Source organism: Capra hircus, chromosome 3 (genome assembly GCF_001704415.2).
Source record: "Capra hircus breed San Clemente chromosome 3, ASM170441v1, whole genome shotgun sequence".
Classification (NCBI taxonomy): domain Eukaryota; kingdom Metazoa; phylum Chordata; class Mammalia; order Artiodactyla; family Bovidae; genus Capra; species Capra hircus.
The window spans coordinates 75,195,764-75,216,613 of record NC_030810.1 but is presented as its reverse complement, the minus strand read 5'-3'; the positions used below and the strand labels follow the sequence as shown (position 1 = coordinate 75,216,613).

General features: G+C 35.6%; 1 pseudogene; it reads right to left on the bottom strand.

Annotated features, from left to right (window-relative positions):
• On the bottom strand, positions 4,130–4,832 carry LOC102181090 (annotated as a pseudogene).

Here is a 20,850-nt window from a genome sequence, read left to right as displayed (position 1 = left end):
CTGATGCTACTTAGAAAGTTTTTTAATATGCTTACAAAAGTAGGTCTCTGGAGAAAAATTTAAACAATTATTTACCTGAAAATATGTTTAGTTTTTGAACTCTAATTTTTAAATATGGAGAAGGCAGTGGCACCCCACTCCAGTACTCTTGCCTGGAAAATCCCATGGACGAAGGAGCCAAATAACGTATGTTTTAAAGTTTGTAGTAAATAAAATTTTACATTTATAAAAACCTAAATATTTAATATGTTACCATTCAAAAGTGAATGATGAATTCCATTTAGAACTGTTACTAGGATTTTTATTTATAACAGGAAACTATTGCAATTAAAATTATGTGGTAACTGTACACTTATAAAGTAATTATTAAGACTGTCTTAAAACTAATTTTAATTTTTAGACACTGGTTTCTAGAATAAGAGTTCACAGTCTTTCTGACATGAATAATGTTTTTTCTCCTAAAATACTCAAATGTTTGTGTAACAAAGATTTTCCTTTAAAGAAGATAATGTGATGTTTTTAGCCATACAGGAAAAGATACTAAGGAAATAAAAGTGAAAGTACACTTTGGACATGTATTAAGTCCAGGTATTAAAAGTAACATATTAAAATAGGAACTATTAGGTATAATATGTGTATTAAATTGAGTTATTTCAATTACCCATGCTTTCTGTTCTTTCTTTTTGATATATATTGATTTTAATGCCATGACTGGATCACTCACAAGAAGCCAACCAGATCACAATTTTAGCTTTTCCCTCAAATTACTTGAAGATAGAGTCCAAGAATGACTTACTGCAACATGGTCTATTTTCTTGGATCAAAATGAATTGTTGTGGATTATAAATCATACTCGATGATGTTTTTGTAATGATTCATGAAACTACAAGGCTGACATTTTAGTGCAAAGATTGCCACAGAATGCTAATAAAGCAGGAAAACTAATTGCAAAGTACTTCTAGATGATGATAAAGCAAAGTATTCAAATAGTTTAAATTCCTTTCTCTCACTATATATAATGCTTCTTAAAAATCTATAAATATAAGCCAAAATATTTTGGTGACTAAATTAATAAGAATTTTTGCTAATCAAAGCTAGGCCATTATAAAAGACCATCGCATGATAAAATTGCTTTTACATCTCTTTGAAAAACAAAACCACTTACCAAATGTCCAGTCTTTAATATGATTCAGTATCTTACTCTACTGTAGGAACAATTGTAATATATAAAGTTATCATTTATATCCTCTTAAAATTGTGCTTTATTTTTCTTAAAAAATCTTTATATCAAATATAAAATTATGTTCTGATTTATTAATTTTTATCCTAATTAATCTTGGTTTCTTAGTCTTTAGAAAGGAGTCCTATATATCTCACAGATATATCGTATCCATTAGTTAAATTTATGTAGATACATTTAAAAATGTAAAATAATATTTTAATAATCCTCACTTGTTAGTCATATTCATTTATTTGAAAAAACTAGGCTATTGTGTTGAGGAAGACACTACTTATTTTCAATCAAGAGATAAAAATCAAATTTGACTTAAAAGATTCTGAAATGATTTCCCAAAATGATATTTGGAGAATGGTGATTACTGTTTTCATCTTCCTCTCTTTAACTTTACATGTTGTTTATCAGCAGAAAGGACACTTACAGTAAAAATACATTTACAAAAATTTGTTTTAAAAGAATTAGCTTCATGCAATTTCTCTCCACTTTTTAGTAGGATGGATATTTATATGGGTTTGGTGTTTTACATTCAGGACAGGCATTTCCTTTATTTTATTTTCATTTTGCAATATACATTATTTCCTTCCTGTAGTAGATCCATATGGCTACAGAAATTAATTATTTTGAAAAAACACGTTAAATTCTAATGTTTTAGGTTCCTTTAGTAGTATATTTTTAATAACTATGAATAATTAAATGTTATACATACATATCTATATATTTGATTTACATTAATTTTTGAAGATTACTGTGTTTCCAATTTGTCTTTACTGTATTATTTTATTTTCCCCTAAGATATCTAATTTTAACCAGAAAAGTGATTTGTCATTGTGAATTTCTTGGTATAGCAAATTTAAAATTTAAACTACAAATAGAGGTAGATGGAAGTACATCTACTTCGTGTTTAATGTGGTCTTAATTTCTGTGAATTTCATGCTCTCTTATCCCCTTCATCTCTTTCTGCAAGTGACCACTTTGTCACATGCTTTAACTGAAGGAGAACAAAAAACTGTAATAAAAGACCCACCATCAGCATAAAGTGAGGCATTTTGAGCTCTGTGGTGCAAAGTGAAAGTATAATATTCACTGCAAAGAAGACTTAGAGTTCTATTATCCTGTCATTTATACTTAAAGGCACTTCGATTTCTAGAGTACGTTAAACAAAGGAAGTTTGGAATGGATGTCTCTCTTAAAATTTTGTAGAATCGGAATCCTGAGGCTTGAAGACCACTGAATACTTTCAGCCATGCTCCAAACAACATGGACAAGATGTTCCAGACAAGATGTAACAAGCTATAAGTGTCAAAATATGTGAGGAAAAGCAGGGAGCTGATTTTGTGATTTTGCTTATATCACAGCCACTGAGGGAATGGGTTAGTTAGTACGCTGCAACTTACTCCCCAGTTCTGGAGAACTGTGCAGTTCTGCTTCTGGCCTTGAAACTGGGATTTCCTGCTGAAGTGAAAACTAGGTTTATGTTGTCTTGAAGGGTCAGGAACAAACTAGGTTGTGATTATGGAAGCAGTATCTCTGGGCTCAGTCCTAAATCCTCTGATAATCTTGGGCATTGATTTGATTGATAAGAGGAACCTCACAGGGTGGAACATCTCCCCTCAAGCCTCAGTCCTGATGGATTCTGGGTACATGTACAGGATGAAAGACTCTGTCTTTGAATTAATGATAGAATAGTTTTCACTGTTTAGAGCTGAAAGAGACTTAAATGGTCATTTGTACAATCACTCGTTTTAAAGATGAGAAAATGAGCTTTAGAGAAATTACAACTTCCCATTTTAATACTGTTTTCTCCAAGAAAAGTCCTGCCGATAGTAACAACTCCAAAGTCGTGGATCAAGTCTAATCAACACATATGTGGTTTAACCTGGGCTCTGATCCCTGGTGGCTCAGATGGTAAAGAGTCTGCCTGCAATGCTGGAGACTTACGTCTGATATCTGGGTTGGGAATATCTCCTGGAGAAGGGAAATGGCTACCCACTCCAGTATTTTTGCCTGGAGAATTCTGTGGACAGGGAAACCTGGCATGCTACAGTCTGTGGGGTCAAACCTGCCTATATATATATATATTTAGTATCAGGAATTTAATCAGAAACCTGAAATGGAACCAATTGACTCACAGTGAAATAACTACAAAGTAAAGCAATGATTTCGGCTTGAGTTGTCTGGTTCAGTGGTCTGACAGAATGACGCAAACAAGCTGCTGCTGCTAAGTCGCTTCAGTCATGTCCGACTCTCTGCGACCCCATAGACGGCAGCCCACCAGGCTCCCCAATCCCTGGGATTCTCTAGCTAAGACATTGCAAACAATGGTTTTCTGGCTGTGACCACTGGCTGTTACTCCTAACATAGCAGAATCGTCTTGGGGGAATGGAAGAAGTGAGCACCACTTCTTACCACGTTCTGCCTCATACTGCCAGTCTCCCTCTGCCCCTGTGCTGGACGTAGCAGAGACCATCCGCCAATCAGACCAGGGAGGGTAGGCCAACAGGGAGGGACCAATCGCTATGTTCAACTACAGCCGGATTCACCCCCACAGCAGTTCCTGCAGCTCTAGCCTGGACTCCTGTACGGGAATCTGGCAGTGGCAGCTGGAGAGGGTAATAGGACCTTCTGCTGAATGAAGTTGGGTGAATGAATGGGTGAGCTGCAGGGTCACTTGCAAAGGAACCAAGAGTGATAAGGAAACAACTCAATTCAGGCATATGCTTCTAATACCTGACTCCCAAACTTGCCTGTGGCATGAGGGATGCCATCTCCCATGGGAGAGAAGAGTGCGAGTGCGGGAGGCCTTATTCTTAATACTGAGCCTTTCTAGGAGCCAGGGCTTCAAAGCACAGGCTCCTGGCTCCTTCTCTCCACCACTCTTTCTACTCTCCACTCTCACTCCTTGTGCTTCTTGCGCTGCTTTTTCTTCTTCTTTGCTGCCTTGCTGTCCTTTGACATGTGCCTTGCCCTCTCTCCTGCATCACTCTCAGAGTCTGAGCCGTCAGGATCAGATGACTTCCTGTCTCTATGTTTCTTTTACTTCTTTCCTTTTCTAAAAGAATTTCATGTGGGGTCAGGCTTTTCAAACTCTGCTGATTTTGCCTCTTCCTTCTCCTCTTCCTCATTGGGTATCAGAGAGTACTGGGTCCCACGTGGTTGCATGAAACAATCCCTTGCAAAGTGGCCTTTACAGCCACACTTCTTGCAGGTAGTGTTCAGGACAGACTCAAGGGTGATCTGTCCAGTGTAATCCTGGAAGGACAGCCTCTGCCTGTCTTCTTTCTCATTGATAACCTTGTTGGGATCAAGGTCCTTCCCAGTCCCTTGGTTGACAGCCTTCAGGGAGAGGGATACTTTAATCCTATCATTTTCCATCTTTTGGCCGATAAGCTTCACCCACACTTTGGCTCCAACATCTACTATCTCAGAGGGCTTATCCACGTGACAGGGTAAGTCTAGTTTGATGGACTAGACCTTGCTTCCGACAGCCTGGGATTTTGATAAAGGCTCCATAGTCTGTGAGCATAGCAGCCTCTCCTTGGAAAGTAGTGTAGAGAGCTGGCAAGTTCTCCATGGTCTTGGGTCTTCCTGAATTCATCCTTAATGTTCTGTGGTTCCTCCATTTCTCCCCTGCTAAAGCTAATTGAAGTGTTTGAGTGTCAGCCTCTGGTTTCACCTCGCAGCACTGCACAAAACACCAAAACCCAATCAAACCTGCCAATATTTCTATGATCATCTCTATTATTGTTACAAAAAACTGCTTCCTCACATAGTTTATCCTGATTGTTCCATTCTTTACTCAATCACTGAGTACTTTTCTGAAACTTATTTAGTTTATAAGCTATTTCTATGCCTTTATTTGAAGTGAAAATACTGTTTCAAACGTATCATGACAAATGAACATGGGATTTTTTTCTCTTTATGAAACAGAGAGACTAGAAAGACAATTGATATTTGGTTATTACTCTCAATATTTACATTAACATTAAAAATAACTGATTTTCACATTCAGCACATCTCATTGGCATTCCCATGATGGAACATCCCCTCCTTTTCTGTGTAAATCTGATTAAGGGGCTGTTCCTGCTGTCAAAACTTCCATTCCATTTCAACAACAATCCTATTTACACAAGGACCTCAAGGTTGAACATCGAAAGTACCTAACCATTACTGAATATTGAATCATTTCTCTCCACATAAAATTGCAAATATGGTCTGAGAGCCAATTTCCCGATTACCTTGGTTGAGTAGGACTAATTACTTCTAAACTGGGTGCAGCCACGGTCTGCCAAAGCAATGCTGGATTCTTCCAATATCAGGAGAGCTCTGCCCACCCAGTGATTGTCTCATACTGAATGCTTTAAGATTACTCATGCTCATAGTAATGCTTCACTTTTAAAATAATGCTAATTGCAAATAATCATAATAGTACAATTTATTTGAATGCCTACCACATGGCAAGCATCATATTAAGTACCTATTATCTCGTTTCATTTACTTCTGAAAATGTGGCAGGTATTATTATTGACACTTTATAAGCAGGAAAGTTGAGTTTCATAGGTATTGTCACATACCCAAAGCCACAGAGCTAATAAGTTCAAGAGCCTAAGGCTATTTTATATTGATGCTTCACTACCATTTCCATGTTTTCTTAAAACAACCAGTGAAGATAAATGATGCCTGAGAAGAGCATCAATTTGGAAATTAGTAGAACTGAGCTCTGTTCCTACTTCAGCCACTAGCTGAAAGGTGACCTTAAACCAGCACTTTCTCATTTCCTTCATTTGTAGATTTAAGTGATAGAACTAGCTTTAGCCTTCTGTGATTTTAAGTAATCTCAGAGAAATTTTATTATTTTTTGTTTGTTTGTTTTGAGAAAGAAAATTGGAAAAAAAATCATTCACAATAGTAATGCCATTGAACAATATTTCTCTGGTAATTCCAGTTTCTCATCTGACCTCATGGCTTCAATCACAACAGTTTTTTTCATATAAAAAGTCCATGTTCTGACCAGATCAGTGAAGCACAGAGGAAGACATGGAATCGACTTATCATGGGTTAGACTCTTACAAAGTTTGAATTTAGCTTCATGCACTTATTATGCAGCATATATAAAAAATTGAATGGATGATATGAAGCAAGGTGGGAATTTAACACAAGCATAAAGAATATTTACAGTATGTGTGATGAAGCATAAAAATACATTTATCTCCCTCCAAAAGCAAAATGTTGGATATATTCATGTGAAACACCTTAGGCTATATCAAGAACACTATACTTAAATACATTTACATACTATTTAAGTACATATATTGACTTAATCATAGCACCTCTAGGGATTCATGATAAGCTACAGAAATTGTTTTTCAAAGATAAGTGAATAAAAATTAACTATAGCACATCAGCAATTTTAGACACATAAACATACCACTTTGAAAATCTGTGCTCTTGAAATGTTAACAGTTCCTTATGTGTTTCTCACAATGATGCATCCATATCACACATACAATCACCTAAACATATTGTATTTTTCTAAGAACATCAAACATCATTATGTCCCATGTCAATTTTGTAATATTTTGAAAGAACAAAATATGGTATAGTTAGCTGACATATTTCCCTTCATTGAAATATTCTTTTGTATGTAAACTCTTTACAGATTTTTCTCACCATTTTATGCTTTTCTGAAGTTGATAAAAATGTAAATGATGGCAAAGTGGAAAGAATTATCATTTCTTTCAGCAGTTATTACTCTGTGCCCTCATGTTGGTATTGTGTAAATATAGACAGAATGCCACAATTTTGTATTACAAATAACAATAAATAATTGTTCCAATAATTTGCTACAAGAATTTAGAACAAATAATTGTTTGTAAAAAATAATTGTTACAAGAAGTTGTAAGCAACTAGAACAACTTCTTGGAATGTATGATTTTCACACACACAAAAATATGTCACTTTAGGCTATTTTTAGTTAGTAGACATTCTGACCAAACAAAAAGTGTGGTTAAGTTGGTTTCACTCATTTATTTATTTAACATGTATTTATTTGAACTCCTACTATGTGTCAGGCACTGGTGGTAGGAGGTTTTTTGCTAAAAACACAAAGCTGATGCTTACCCAAATCTCCCAATACAATAAGAGAGACCAATAAACAATTAAACCAATAGTTCAGTTCAGTCTCTCAGTCGTGTCTGACTCTTTGCAACACCATGAACTGCAGTGTGCCAGGCCTCCCTGTCCATCAACAATTCCTGGAGTTTACCCAAACTCATATCCATTGAGTCAATGATGACATCCAGCCATCTCATCCTCTGTCATCCCCTTCTCCTCTTGCCCTGAATCTTTCCCAGAATCAGGGTCTTTTCCAGTGAGTCAGCTGTTCGCATCAGGTGGCCAAAGTATTGGAGTTTCAGCTTCAGCATCAGTCTTTCCAATGAACACCCAGGAATGATCTCCTATAGGATGACTGGTTGGATCTCCTTGCAGTCCAAGGGACTTTCAAGAGTCTTCTCCAACACCACAGTTCAAAAGCATCAATTCTTTGGTGCTCAGCTTTCTTTACAGTTCAACTCTCACACCCATACATGACTACTGGAAAAGCCATAGCCTTGACTAGATGGACCTTTGTTGACAAAGTAATGTCTCTGCTTTTGAATATGCTATCTAGGTTCATCATAACTTTCCTTCCAAGGAGTAAGCGTCTTTTAATTTCATGGCTGCAATCACCATCTGCAGTGATTTTGGAGCCCCCCAAAATAAAGTCTGACACTGTTTCCACTGTTTCCCCATCTGTTTGCCATGAAGTGATGGGACCAAATGCCATGATCTTAGTTTTCTGAATGTTGAGTTTTAAGCCAACTTTTTCACTCTCCTCTTTCACTTTCATCAAGAGGCTCTTTAGTTCTTCACTTTCTGCCATAAGGGTGGTGTCATCTGCATATCTGAGGATATTGATATTTCTCCCGGCAATCTTGTTTCCAGCTTGTGCTTCCTCCAGCCCAACGTTTCTCATGATGTACTCTCCATAGAAGTTAAACAAGCAGGGTGACAATATACAGCCTTGACATACTCCTTTCCTATTTGGAACCAGTCTATTGTTCCATGTCCAGTTCTAACTGTTGCTTCCTGACCTGCATACAGGCTTCTCAAGAGGCAGATCAAGTGGTCTGATATTCCCATCTTTTGAAGAATTTTCCTCAGTTTATCATGATCTACACAGTCAAAGGCTTCGGCATAGTCAATAAAGCAGAAATACATGTTTCTATGAAACTCTCTTGCTTTTTCAATGATCCACCGGATGTTGGCAATTTGATCTTTGGTTCCTCTGCCTTTTCTAAAACCAGCTTGAACATCTGGAATTTCATGGTTCACATATTGCTGAAGCCTGGCTTGGAGAATTTTAAGCATTACTTTGCTAGCATGTGAGATGAGTGCAGTTGTGCGGTAGTTTGGTTATTCTTTGGCATTGGAATGAAAACTGACTTTTCCCTGTCCTGTAGCCACTGCTGAGCTTTCCAAATTTGCTGGGATATTGAGTGCAGCACTTTCACAGCATCATCTTTTAGGATTTGAAATAGCTCAACTGGAATTCCATCACCTCCACTAGCTTTGTTCCTAGTGATGCTTCCTAAGACCCACTTGACTTCACATTCCAGGATGTCTGGTTCTAGGTGAGTGATCACACCATCGTGATTATCTGGGTCATAAAGGTCTTTTTTTGTACAGTTCTGTGTATTCTTACCACCTCTTCTTAATATCTTCGGATTCTGTTAGGTCCATACCATTTCTGTCCTTTATTGAGCCCATAAACCAATAGAGAGAAAAGTAATTACAAATTGTGAAAACTTCCACTGAGGAAATTAAAACCTTGAGGAGACAGAGATTAACTGTAGGAAGTCAACTGAGATAAGGTGAATTTCTGAGATCATGAAAGCCAGGAATGAAACCAGTGCTTGATGAAGAGTGTTCTAAGCCAAGGCAGGATCAAGTGCAAAGACACTAAGACCTGTCGAAATATTTTAGGGATACATTTTCTGCTTTGTCCTTCACTTTCATTAATTACTATGATTCTCAGGAAAATTCCAGCTCTCTGCAGAAAGATTTGCTAAAGGGAGATGTTTTTTAAAAGTTGTAGTAATTTAGAAAAATGAAATTACTCCTAAAAAACAGCTTTAAGTGGGTGGATGAAGTACTGAATACCTAAAATATTATTACTTATTAGATGTTATAGCTTTAAGAAACATATCCCAGAGCAATGATCTCTGCTTGAACTTTCTGCTAACAATAATCTATATGAAAGATTTGGGTCTTTCCAGGTGATGTGACGTTAAAAGAATCCACCCACCAATCTAGGAAGTTCAAGGGACACAGGTTCGATTCCTGAGTTAAGAGGATCCCTGGAGTAGGAAATCGCAGTACACTCCAGTTTTCTTGCCTGGAAAATTCCATGGACAGAGGATCCTGGTGAGCTACAGCTCATGGGATCACAGAAGAGTCAGATACAAATTAGTGACTAAACAATGACAATAAGATAGATTAATGTGCTTTTACAAAACACGAAACTTATTCTGATGATTTTCTGGCACTAGAGGAGTAGCTGTTCTTATTTGTTACTTCTTATTTACAATGAATATATTTGAGTCCCAAATACACGCCATATTTGGGGAAGACAGAAGAAGCAAAAGGTTTTTATGAAAAACATCTAAAAATATTTTCATGTGTACTCGTTGTTTCAGAGAAAATACATGAACTATCTCAAAGATTGGTTTACTACACTATCCTGTCATTATATTATACACATACATGGTTGCTAGAGAGTGTTTTACTTTATTTCGAAATACATGGCACCACCAAAAAATTAATTAAATACATTCAATAAAATAAGTATAGATGTTTTTATGAAAATGAATTTTAATCAATTTTACACATACATTCATGATGATAATAACATATCTACTCAATGCCAAGACAATTTGATACAAAGTAGCAGAAAAATCAATTAAACTGGTTTCGTGTACAAAATATAAAGACTTCCCTTTTTTGTGATCATTCTGAAATTTGTGTAGGTCCAAATGTTCCTAATTGACTAGTACAAAGTGACAGTAATTAAATAAAAAATTGAATTAGTTCACTAATTTTACATTTCTCTATCAAATGATAATGCCATTTATTTAAAATAAATTAAAACGGGTATGTAAATCTTTAGCCTAGTAGTTGAAGTAAGCATCATTCAATCTTCAGATTATTTCTGATAATTCTCACTTAAATTAATTGTAAAACATAGATATCAGTTAAATTTTATTATTCAATCAATTTTAAAATTAAAACTTAATAGGGACTAACACATCTTTTCTGATATTAAAGAACAGTATCCAGGTTTGAAGAAGGGTAAATTCTAGAGCAAGCCTTTTGTGAAAGTCAAAAATACCAAGAATTTCTCAGAAAAGCTCATAAAATATGACGTGACAATCTTAACTAGAGGCAAAAGCTTGAAAGTCGAAGTTAAACTCTTGTCCCATTATAATATAAAACTTTACCAGAAGAATGAGTAGACACTGGGCACATGAACATGGAAAAAAAATGAACACGGAAAAGAAAGAGGGAATGATTAATTCAGAAATATTTTACACATGTATTACAGACATGAGGCAGATACGTTGGAAAGTATGTTTCAATTTCAATTGCAGTTTGCTTGTTAAGGTTTTAAGCTCACTGCAATTACTTCCGTTCATACAACAAATGATGTCATTGAACATGCTCCAGTAAATATTGTGTGAAAGATAAAATAAAGCAAATACTTATGCACAGATAGTGATTCAGGAAAACATGAAGATATGTTAATCTGGAATCCAACTATAATAACAATTAAGGGGATTTCTGTGGTTTCACATTTCACCTTCTGGTACTCATCATTCTTTATTGTAATTATTGGTTCACATACCATTTTTTCTTTCCCTCCTCACTAAGAACTGCCTGAGTGATTTTCTCTAAATCATCTGTTATCTTTCCTGAATCTTCGGTAGGTATTCAGTAAATGTAAAAGGAAAGGATAAATGAATGAATGAGACGAGAGAATGACAAATGTAACCAAGATGAAATTAAAATCAGCTAAGGGACTTCCCTGGTGGTCTAGTGGTTAAGAAATTGCCTTCCAATGCAGGGGACCTGGGTTTGATCCCTAGTCAGAGAACTAAAATCCCACATCAGTTCAGTTGCTCAGTTGTGTCCGACTCTGCAGCCCCATGGTCTGCAGCATGCCAGGCTTCCCTGTCCATCACCAACTCCCGGAGTTCACTCAAACTCATGTCCATCGAGTCGGTGATGCCATCCAACCATCTCATCCTCTGCCAACCCCTTCTCCTTCTGCCATCAATCTTTCCCAGCATCAGGGTCTTTTCCAATGAGTCAGTTCTTCACATCAGGTGGCCAAAGTATTGGAGTTTCAGCTTCAGCATCAGTCCTTCCAATGAATATTCAGGACTGATCTCCTTCAGAATGGACTGGTTGGATCTCCTTGCAGTCCAAGGGACTCTCAAGAGTCTTCTCCAACACCACAGTTCAAAAGCATCAATTCTTTGGTGCTCAGCCTTCTTCACAGTCCAACTCTCATATCCATATGTGACCAATGGTAAAACCATAGCCTTGACTAGATGGACCTTTGTTGGCAAAATAATGTCTCTGCTTTTTAATATGCAGTCTAGGTTGGTCATAGCTTTTCTTTCAAGGAGCAACCATCTTTTAATTTCATGGCTACAGTCACCATCTGCAGTGATTTTAGAGCCCAAAGAGATAAAATCTCTCACTATTTCCACTGTTTCCCCATGTATTTGCCATGAAGTGATGGGACCGGATGCTATGATCTTAGTTTTCTGAATGCTGAGTTTTAAGACAACATTTTCACTCTCCTCTTTCACTTTCATCGAGAGGCTCTGTAGTTCTTCTTCACTTTCTGTCATCTGCATATCTGAGGTGATAAAGCAGAAGTAGATATTTTTCCAGAACTCTCTTGCTTTTTCATTGATCCAGTGGATGTTGGCAATTTGATCTTTGGTTCCTCTACCTTTTCTAAATCCAGCTTCAACATCTGGAAGTTCATAGTTCATGTACTGTTGAAGCCTGGCTTAGAGAATTTTGAGCATTACTTTGCTAGCATGTGAGTAGCTAAAGGCAAAGAAGAACAGGAAAAATATACTTATTTGAATGCAGAGTTCCAAAGAATAGCAAGGAGAGATAAGAAAGCCTTCCTCAGGTATCAGTGCAAAGAAATAGAGGAAAACAATAGAATGGGAAAGACTAGAGATCTCTTCAAGAAACTTAGAGTTACCAAGAGAACATTGCATGCAAATATGGGCACAATAAAGGAAAGAAATGATATGGACCTAACAGAAGCAAAATATATTTAGGAAGAGGAGGCAACAATATACGGAAGAACTCTACAAAAAAGATCTTCATGACCCAGATAATCACAATGGTGTGATCACTCATCTAGAGCCAGACATCCTGGAATGTGAAGTCAAGTGGGCCTTACGGAAGCATCACTACAAATAAAGTTTGTGGAAGTGATGGAATTCCAATTGTGCGATTTCAAATCCTAAAAGATGATGCTGTGAAAGTGCTGCACTCAATATGCCAGCAAATTTGAAAAACTCAGCAGTAGCCACATGACTGAAAAGGTCCATTTTCATTCAGGTCCCAAAGAAAGACAATGCCAAAGATCTCACATGCCACACCGCAATTAGAGAGTCCAAGCACCACAGCTACTACAACTAGTGAGAATCCTGTGTGCTGCAATGAAGATCCCAGGAGCCATAAATGAGACCTGCTGCTGCTGCTGCTAAGTCGCTTCAGTCGTGTCCAACTCTGTGCAACCCCATAGACGGCAGCCCACCAGGCTCCCCCGTCCCTGGGATTCTCCAGGCAAGAATACCGGAGTGGGTTGCATGTCCTTCTCCAATGCATGAAAGTGAAAAGTGAAAGTGAAGTTGCTCAGTCGTGTCTGACTTTTAGCAACCCCATGGATTGCAGCCTACCAAGCTCCTCCATCCATGGGATTTTCCAGGGAAGAGTACTGGAGTGGGGTGCCATTGCCTTCCTAGTAAAGCCAAAAGTAACATTTAAAAATAAATGAATTTTTAAAGAAACTGTTACAAAATAAATTTGGGGGAAAAAAATCTAAGGTTTATTAAAAAAAATCAGCTAAGCATAAAATAGAAGTTGGTTAGAGAGAGGTAAAAACAATCTTTTTATCTCAATCCTATTTACAAAACGATGGAGAAATGGAACATGTTGAAGAATAAATTCAGAAACTATAATTTTTTGATGTTTCAAAATGCCTCAAAGATTTTGAATGTTTTGGTACGGAGACAGAAAAGGAGGTTGACAAACCAGGATCTCCCTTAGGCACATTTGTATTCACATAAAATATACATATAATTTCCACACATATTTACACTCTTGCTTCATATCACAACATAATGGTGTCATTGTGATCTGATTCCATTTCTGTTGATTGATCCTTGTAGTTCTGTGGGTCTGCCTCATTGTTGTACAGAAACTTCGTCTCATATGTTTCTTATTTTAATCGTTGTCCTTCAAGGAATAAAGATGGGATGTATGTAAGGATGCTGTTTCCACTAAAATGTCATCTTAGCCAGTATAGAAGGGTAAAAATAGAAACGATTTTGGATAACCAACAGTAAGAGTAGCCATCTGTTTCTCACAAAGATATGTGTTTTCCTGTTTCTTTCTTTAAAATAATTCATAAGATTGCATTCCTAAAATCTAAAATTATGATATTTCTCCAGATAAAACTTATAGTTTATAATCAAATAATTAACTTACAAACATCTTGGCTAAACTTTAAATAACTCATCAAATACTGTTGATGTGTACTTTACACAACTGATCCAGCAGCCATTTGAAGACCTGCTGAATGACTGAGCTACTGTATTCCAGACTGAGGAAGTAATCAAAATGAGGAAAATGGGAAGAGAACCATACCAAATGGTGTTCCAACTAAACAGTACAAGTTGGTACATAGCAAATAGTGAATAATTTCACCACTTTTCCAAATCCATATGGACATGGAAAGAGAGATGCAGACATCCGAGGAACACCTATGTCTTTAAAGAAAATGGAAGAAGATAAATTAGGATACTAAAAGCTACTGTGTTAACTGATAGGAAGTTACACTTAAATTATACTAAGTTCTCTGTTATCTAAAATAATTTACTTTGGGATATTATAACTATAACAATGTCCCATAACCTCATAAAGTGAATGAGATAATAGAATAAAAATAGTCTATAGAATATGTTGAAATACATTGAATTGATTTCAACTGCATTTATTCTTTTTTCAGGTCAAAGTTAATAAAAATGCAAACCTACTCCAGGTATTATCTAGTATTTCTTTATGGTGTAAATCCCACAATTTTATACTGAGGTCACAGTTGCTTTTTAAAATTTCAGTAGAGAATAGAGAAACCTAAAAATTTTTTTTAAAAACATAACATTTAGAACTTATTTAAATTATAATATTAGGTCACATACACCTGCTTCTATCATTGAGAACAATTTTAATCTCATAGAAATCTATAGAGAGATTTTGTGAGTATGTGTGTATGTGTGTGCAAAATATAGCAGATGATTTATCTGCTATTATCACAAAAAATCCTAGCCAATTTCAGACAAAGCAAGGTATTATATTCTTGCATGGTTTAGACCTCAGAAACATGTCAATGCCAAGTTTACTAATTGTGCACCCAGTACAAATATTGGAAAGCTCAGCCAAAACAACAGAAGTACAAAGTAAATGTATACATAAAGAAAAAATATTAGGGCAGGTTTAGATTTTTCCTTATCTATGTTAGCTACTCAACATTTTATTATGAAGCTGCTTGGTGGTGGTAGTGGTGCTTAGTTGCGTCTGACTTTTTGCCATGCCAAGAGTAGCCTGCCAGGCTCCTCTGTCCATGAAACTGCAGGCAAGAATACTGGAGTGGATTTTCATTACCTACTCCAGAGGATCTTCCTGACCCAGGGATGGAACCCACATCTTTTGCATCTCCTGTGTTGGGAAGTGGAGTCTTTACCACTAGTGCTAACTGGGAAGCCCCCGCTTGGAATATATAGTAATATAAATGATACATAGAGATAACTCCGATGATAATTGAATCAATGCAACTGTTTAAATCCATGCTGACTTTTGCAGAATATTATAGCATGCAGAGCTATATCTGTCTCCTGTCTCCTCTACACTGGTGTAGAATACAAGCTACAGGAAACAGAAGAGACTTCTAGACATAATTTTAGAAATAGTATCTTAGAAACGTGTATAAGTGGTTGTTCAAGTGCAAGGCAAACAACTGAAATTCCATATTTAAGTTTGCAGGGAAGTCCGAAACATGTTCTGTCCTTAACATTGTCTACATTTCTTAAAACCAACACTCCACAAACAAATTGCAAGTAAAAATGTCAAACTCCAGAGTCTTAAAATTTACCGACCAATTTATTTTTAAACCGAGACTACCTCAATTTTAACAGCATTGCTATAATACTGAAAAGGTATGGGGCATTTTCTATGTGTCAGGCACAGTGCTTAGTTGAAATGAATTCTTTTATTTAGTTCTCACAGCCACCCTGTGAGATAGGCATTATTTTTTCATCTTATGGATAGAAAACGGGCACAGAGAGGTTAAGCCATTTGTCCAAGAGAAAACATTAGCAATGTCAGAAACGGGCTTTAAAAAAAGCAATCCGACTGAAGAGCCCTTTCTGAAATTTATTACCATGCTTTGCTGCTTCTCTTAGAATAATCTACCTGAAACATTCTGGTACTTCTTATTTTAAGAAAAGAAGAAAACTCACAACATTTAAAAGGAGTTCTCTGATACTAACATCAAGATTTAGTTGCTTCAAATGACTTTTGATATAGCTGTTTTTTCCCTAAAGGCTTTGGTAAAAATTAATAGGCCAAGAAGTCTTGATTAATGTAAATCATTTTATCAGTTCAGTGAAAATTAATGTTACTTTTGTTTATAAACTGATCAATACATTTCTAAGATATTTTACACTTCACATTTAGCCTTTCTTTGTAGGAGAAGTATTGATAATGCCTTAGCCTGTATGAATAACTCATTTTGAAAATCAGAAAAACCTGTTTCAAGTATCAGTGTCAGTTGAAATTCTGAAAATTAATCAAAATATTGGCAATCACGAATATGTAGGTGTTTAATTCTTATTTGCTCTACGTTCAAATGGATGAAATCACTTATTCAAGTATTAAATCACCCTTTTCACCTGGAGAGCTAAGTCTCAGCTGTGAATGAGAAAGGCATACATAGATTGGATGTAGTAAAATTAATATGTTTATGCTGAGATATTATTACACTGATGAAATGAAAAATAAATTTATAAGCTACAACTATGAAGTAGTATACTTTTTTAAATTTATGGAATCTAGCTTAGGTTGAAAAACTGAAAACCACTGTGTTTTTAAAAAAAAAAAACTTTTTATTTTGTATTGGGGTATAGCAGATTAACAATGTCATAGTTTCAGGTGAACAATGAAGGGACTCAGCCTTACATATACGTGTATCCATTCTCCCCCAAACTGCCCTCCCATCCAGGCTGCCACAAAACACTGACCAGAATTCCATGTGCTAAACAGTAGGTCCTTGTTGGTTATCCATTTAAATTATATAGCAGTGTGTATATGTCCATCCCAAAGTTGTCCCTGTCTTTCCCCTCATCCTTCCCATAAATTGTTCTCTAAGTTTTAATTCTCCTGATAATCACTTGTTTCATATCTAAATATTTTACATGGAAGTGTCATAGGTCTAATAGACTCTACCTCTCCACTTGTGCCTGTGTGGATATCTGCAATTGTCATTCATGAAAACAAGGAGGGCACAAGTGTTAAACCTGATTGCTGTCTCATATCCTCACAGCCAATTCATCCTCAGCATGTAAAGTTACATAATGGATGTGTTTAGGGCCTTTATCTCCCTCCCTCAAGTTTCTATTATACATGGATCTCCCCAAGATCACATAGGGGAGAAAATTCTTACATGTTCTATGTAACAGTCCAATTTTCCTAACCTATGAAAATCAGAAGACTGCTTTTCTTTGTAGCTTTTCCCCTTCCACTTCTGGTTGTAAGGTTTATAAAAGTAGCCTGTTGGAGACGTAAATAATATACTCTAAATTATTCTTGACACCTATTTCCTTTCATGATTAACAGGTAAATGTTGTTGCGATGCTTGGCTGCTCTGTCAGGTGGTATACACATGTTAAATAATGCTGTTTACACCATTTACGAAGAATATGAATACATATAACCAACATCTGCTGCCTCTTGTAGACACACTTTGAAAAACTCTGAAATATATATTCACATTTTGAAGGTTTTTCAAATTTTCATAATTATGTATTTCACAGTTACAGTAATTCAAGTTCAATAACTATTTCAGATGACTGGTTAAAAAAAAGCCTTCCTCCCATTCCACTATAATGTTGATTTTAAAATAAATGATCAATTACTTCTATAATGGAGCTTATTTTTTCAAAACAAAAAAGCATTTGAATATTTTAAACAACCCACAGATTTTTAAATTTTGTATGTATATATATATATATATATGCATTCTTTTTCAAAATTGTGATAAGAAAACTTGACATGAGTTCTACCCTCTTAACACAACTTTACAATACAGTATTGTTAACTATAGATACATGTTGTCCAGCAGATTGCTGTAATTTATTTGTTTTACTTACTGGGACTTTATACCCATGGGTTAGCAACTCTTCATTTCTCCCTGTTCCCATTCCCTGGCAATGACCATCCTACTCTTGGCTGTTGTGGGTTTGGCTATTTTAGACACCTTATATATGTAGAATCATGCAATACTTGTTCTGTAACTGACTTATTTCTCTTGGTATAGGGTTCTTTTATGTTGTCACATATTGCAGAATTTCCTTCCTTTTAAAGCCTGAGTAATATTCCACTGCATGTATACACTTTATTTACTTTAAACATTCATTTTTAAATGGACATTTAGGTTGTTTACACATGTAATGAACATGAAAGTGCTAGTAATTGTTTGAGACAAGATCCTGATTTCAGTTCTGCTGGATAAATACCCAGGAGTAGAATGCTGGATCATGTTATAGTTCTATTTTTAACTTTTTGAGGAACTGCCTACAGTTTTCCATAGCAGCTGTACCTTTTTACATTCCCACCAACAGTGAATAAGGGTTTCACTTTCTCCACAATCTTCAGCAACATTGTCTGTTTTAAAATAATAACCATTCTAACAGATGTTAGGTGATATCTCATCATGGTTTTCTTCTTCATTTTCCAGATGATTACCTGTGTATATTTTAATATACCTGTTGGCCATTTGCATATCTTCTTTGGAAAAATGTCTATTCAGGTCATTAACCCCTTTTAACAAAATTTAATTATTAGACTTTTTTTGCTATGGTGTTATAGGAATTTCTTATGTATTTTGGAAATTAACTCCTTACCAGATACATATTTTGTAAATATTTACTCCCATTCCATAGTTGCTTGTGTTATTTTTGTTCCATAAATACACACACACAAAAACCTGTTAAACTAAGAACAACTATAGTAAAGTTGTAGGATACAAAATGAACATAAAACTCAGTTGCATTTCTATACACTAACAATAAACTATCTGAAAAGGAAATTTGGAAAGTAGAAAATACTTAGAAATAAACTTAACTGAGGAGATTAAAGAAGTACACTAAAAACTACAAAACATTGATGAAAGAAATTAAGGGATGAAGTCACAAACAAACGAGGAAATATTCTGTGTTAATGGAGTAGAAGATTTAATATTGTTAAAACGTCCATACTACTCAAAGAAATCTACAGATTCAACACATCACAATCAAAATCCCAATGGCAATTTTTTTTTAGAAATAGAAAAAAGAAAAAAGCAACTCTAAAATTTACATGGAATCTCAAAGGGTCTACAAGAGCCAAAACAATCTTGAAAAGATTAACAAAGCTGGAGGCATCACATTTTCTGATTTCAAAGTATATTATAAAACTACAGTATGGTACTGGCATAAAGACCAGTGTATCAACCAAAGGAACAGAACAAAGAGCTCAGAAATGAATCCACATGGTAGTGTATAGATGAATGTGTGCTCAGCATGTCAGTGTAAAGCAGATACCTAATGAGAAGCTGCTGTATAGCGCAGGGAATTCAACTGGGTACTCTGTAGTGACCTAGAGGAGTGGGCTAGGGTAGGGGATAGCAGGGGGGCTGAAGATGGGGGGATATATGTATACATATAGCTGATTCACATTGTTGTACAGCAGAAACTAACACAACACTGTGAAGTAATTATTGTTGTTGTTTAGTCACTAAGTCATGTCTGACTCTTTTGCCATCCCATGGACTGTAGCCCACCAGGCTCCTCTGTCCATGGGGTTTCCCAGGCAAGAATACTGGAGTGAGTTGCCATTTCTTTCTCCAGTGGATCTTCTCCACCCAAGGATCGAACCTGAGTCTCCTGCATTGGCAGGCAGATTTTTTACCAGTGAGCCACCAGGGAAATCCTAAAATAATTATATACCAATTAAAAATAAATAAATAAAAAACATATTAGAGATCCAAAAGGAAAGAAAGAAAGAAATGAATCCACGTGTTTATAGTGAACTGATATTCCACAAAGGTACTACGCATGCATACTAGGCATGGGATAGGCTCTTCAATAACGGTGTTAGGAAAACTGAATATCTATATGCACAGGAATGAAATTGGACCCTTATCTTACACCATGCAAAAAAAAAAGAAATCATCTCAAAATGGGCCTAAAGACTTAAATGTAAGACCTGAAACTGTAAAACTTCCTACAAGAAAACAGCAAAATCTTCATGACATTGATCTTAGCAATGATTTCTTTGATATGCCACAAAAAGTTCAGGCAACAAAAATATACAAGTGGAAGTACATCAAACTGTATATGCATATTCTGAACATATATATAAACATATATATTCCTAATTTACATAATGGGGTACCATTGCCTTCTCCCATATATTTTTAAATGTGGTTTTACCTGTAGTTATAGAGCATTAATGCTGTGTTTATGCTTAGAGTTTGGCAAGCATGTAAAGTGATATATAATCAAATTATGTTCTCAAATATTTTAAAACATGACCTCTATTACAAGGATTAGAAAAACAGGTCTTTAAACTTACCCTATAATCAAATAAAATCGCTCCTTTTTTTTTTTATTAACGTGAAGTAATTAGCTTCAAGTGTAAGATGTATGATATGTGATTAATAATTAGCTGGGCCTATTTACAACCACTTGATCACTTTTTCTATTAATATAATTCAAATATTTTCATACATTCTTACATACATATTTAGCATATGTAGAGCATTTAGGTAATATGAAAATAAAAATTACACAATATAATTATAAATTTGGAAAGATGCATTTCTTGAGAATTTCAAGCAGAACTGCACCAAAGTAAAAGTTATGAAAGTATTGTTTTATGACAATGAGGTTTATATTTTCATTTCTTAGGGAACTGGGGAATCCTGGAAATAGTGTAGTTTTATGGGA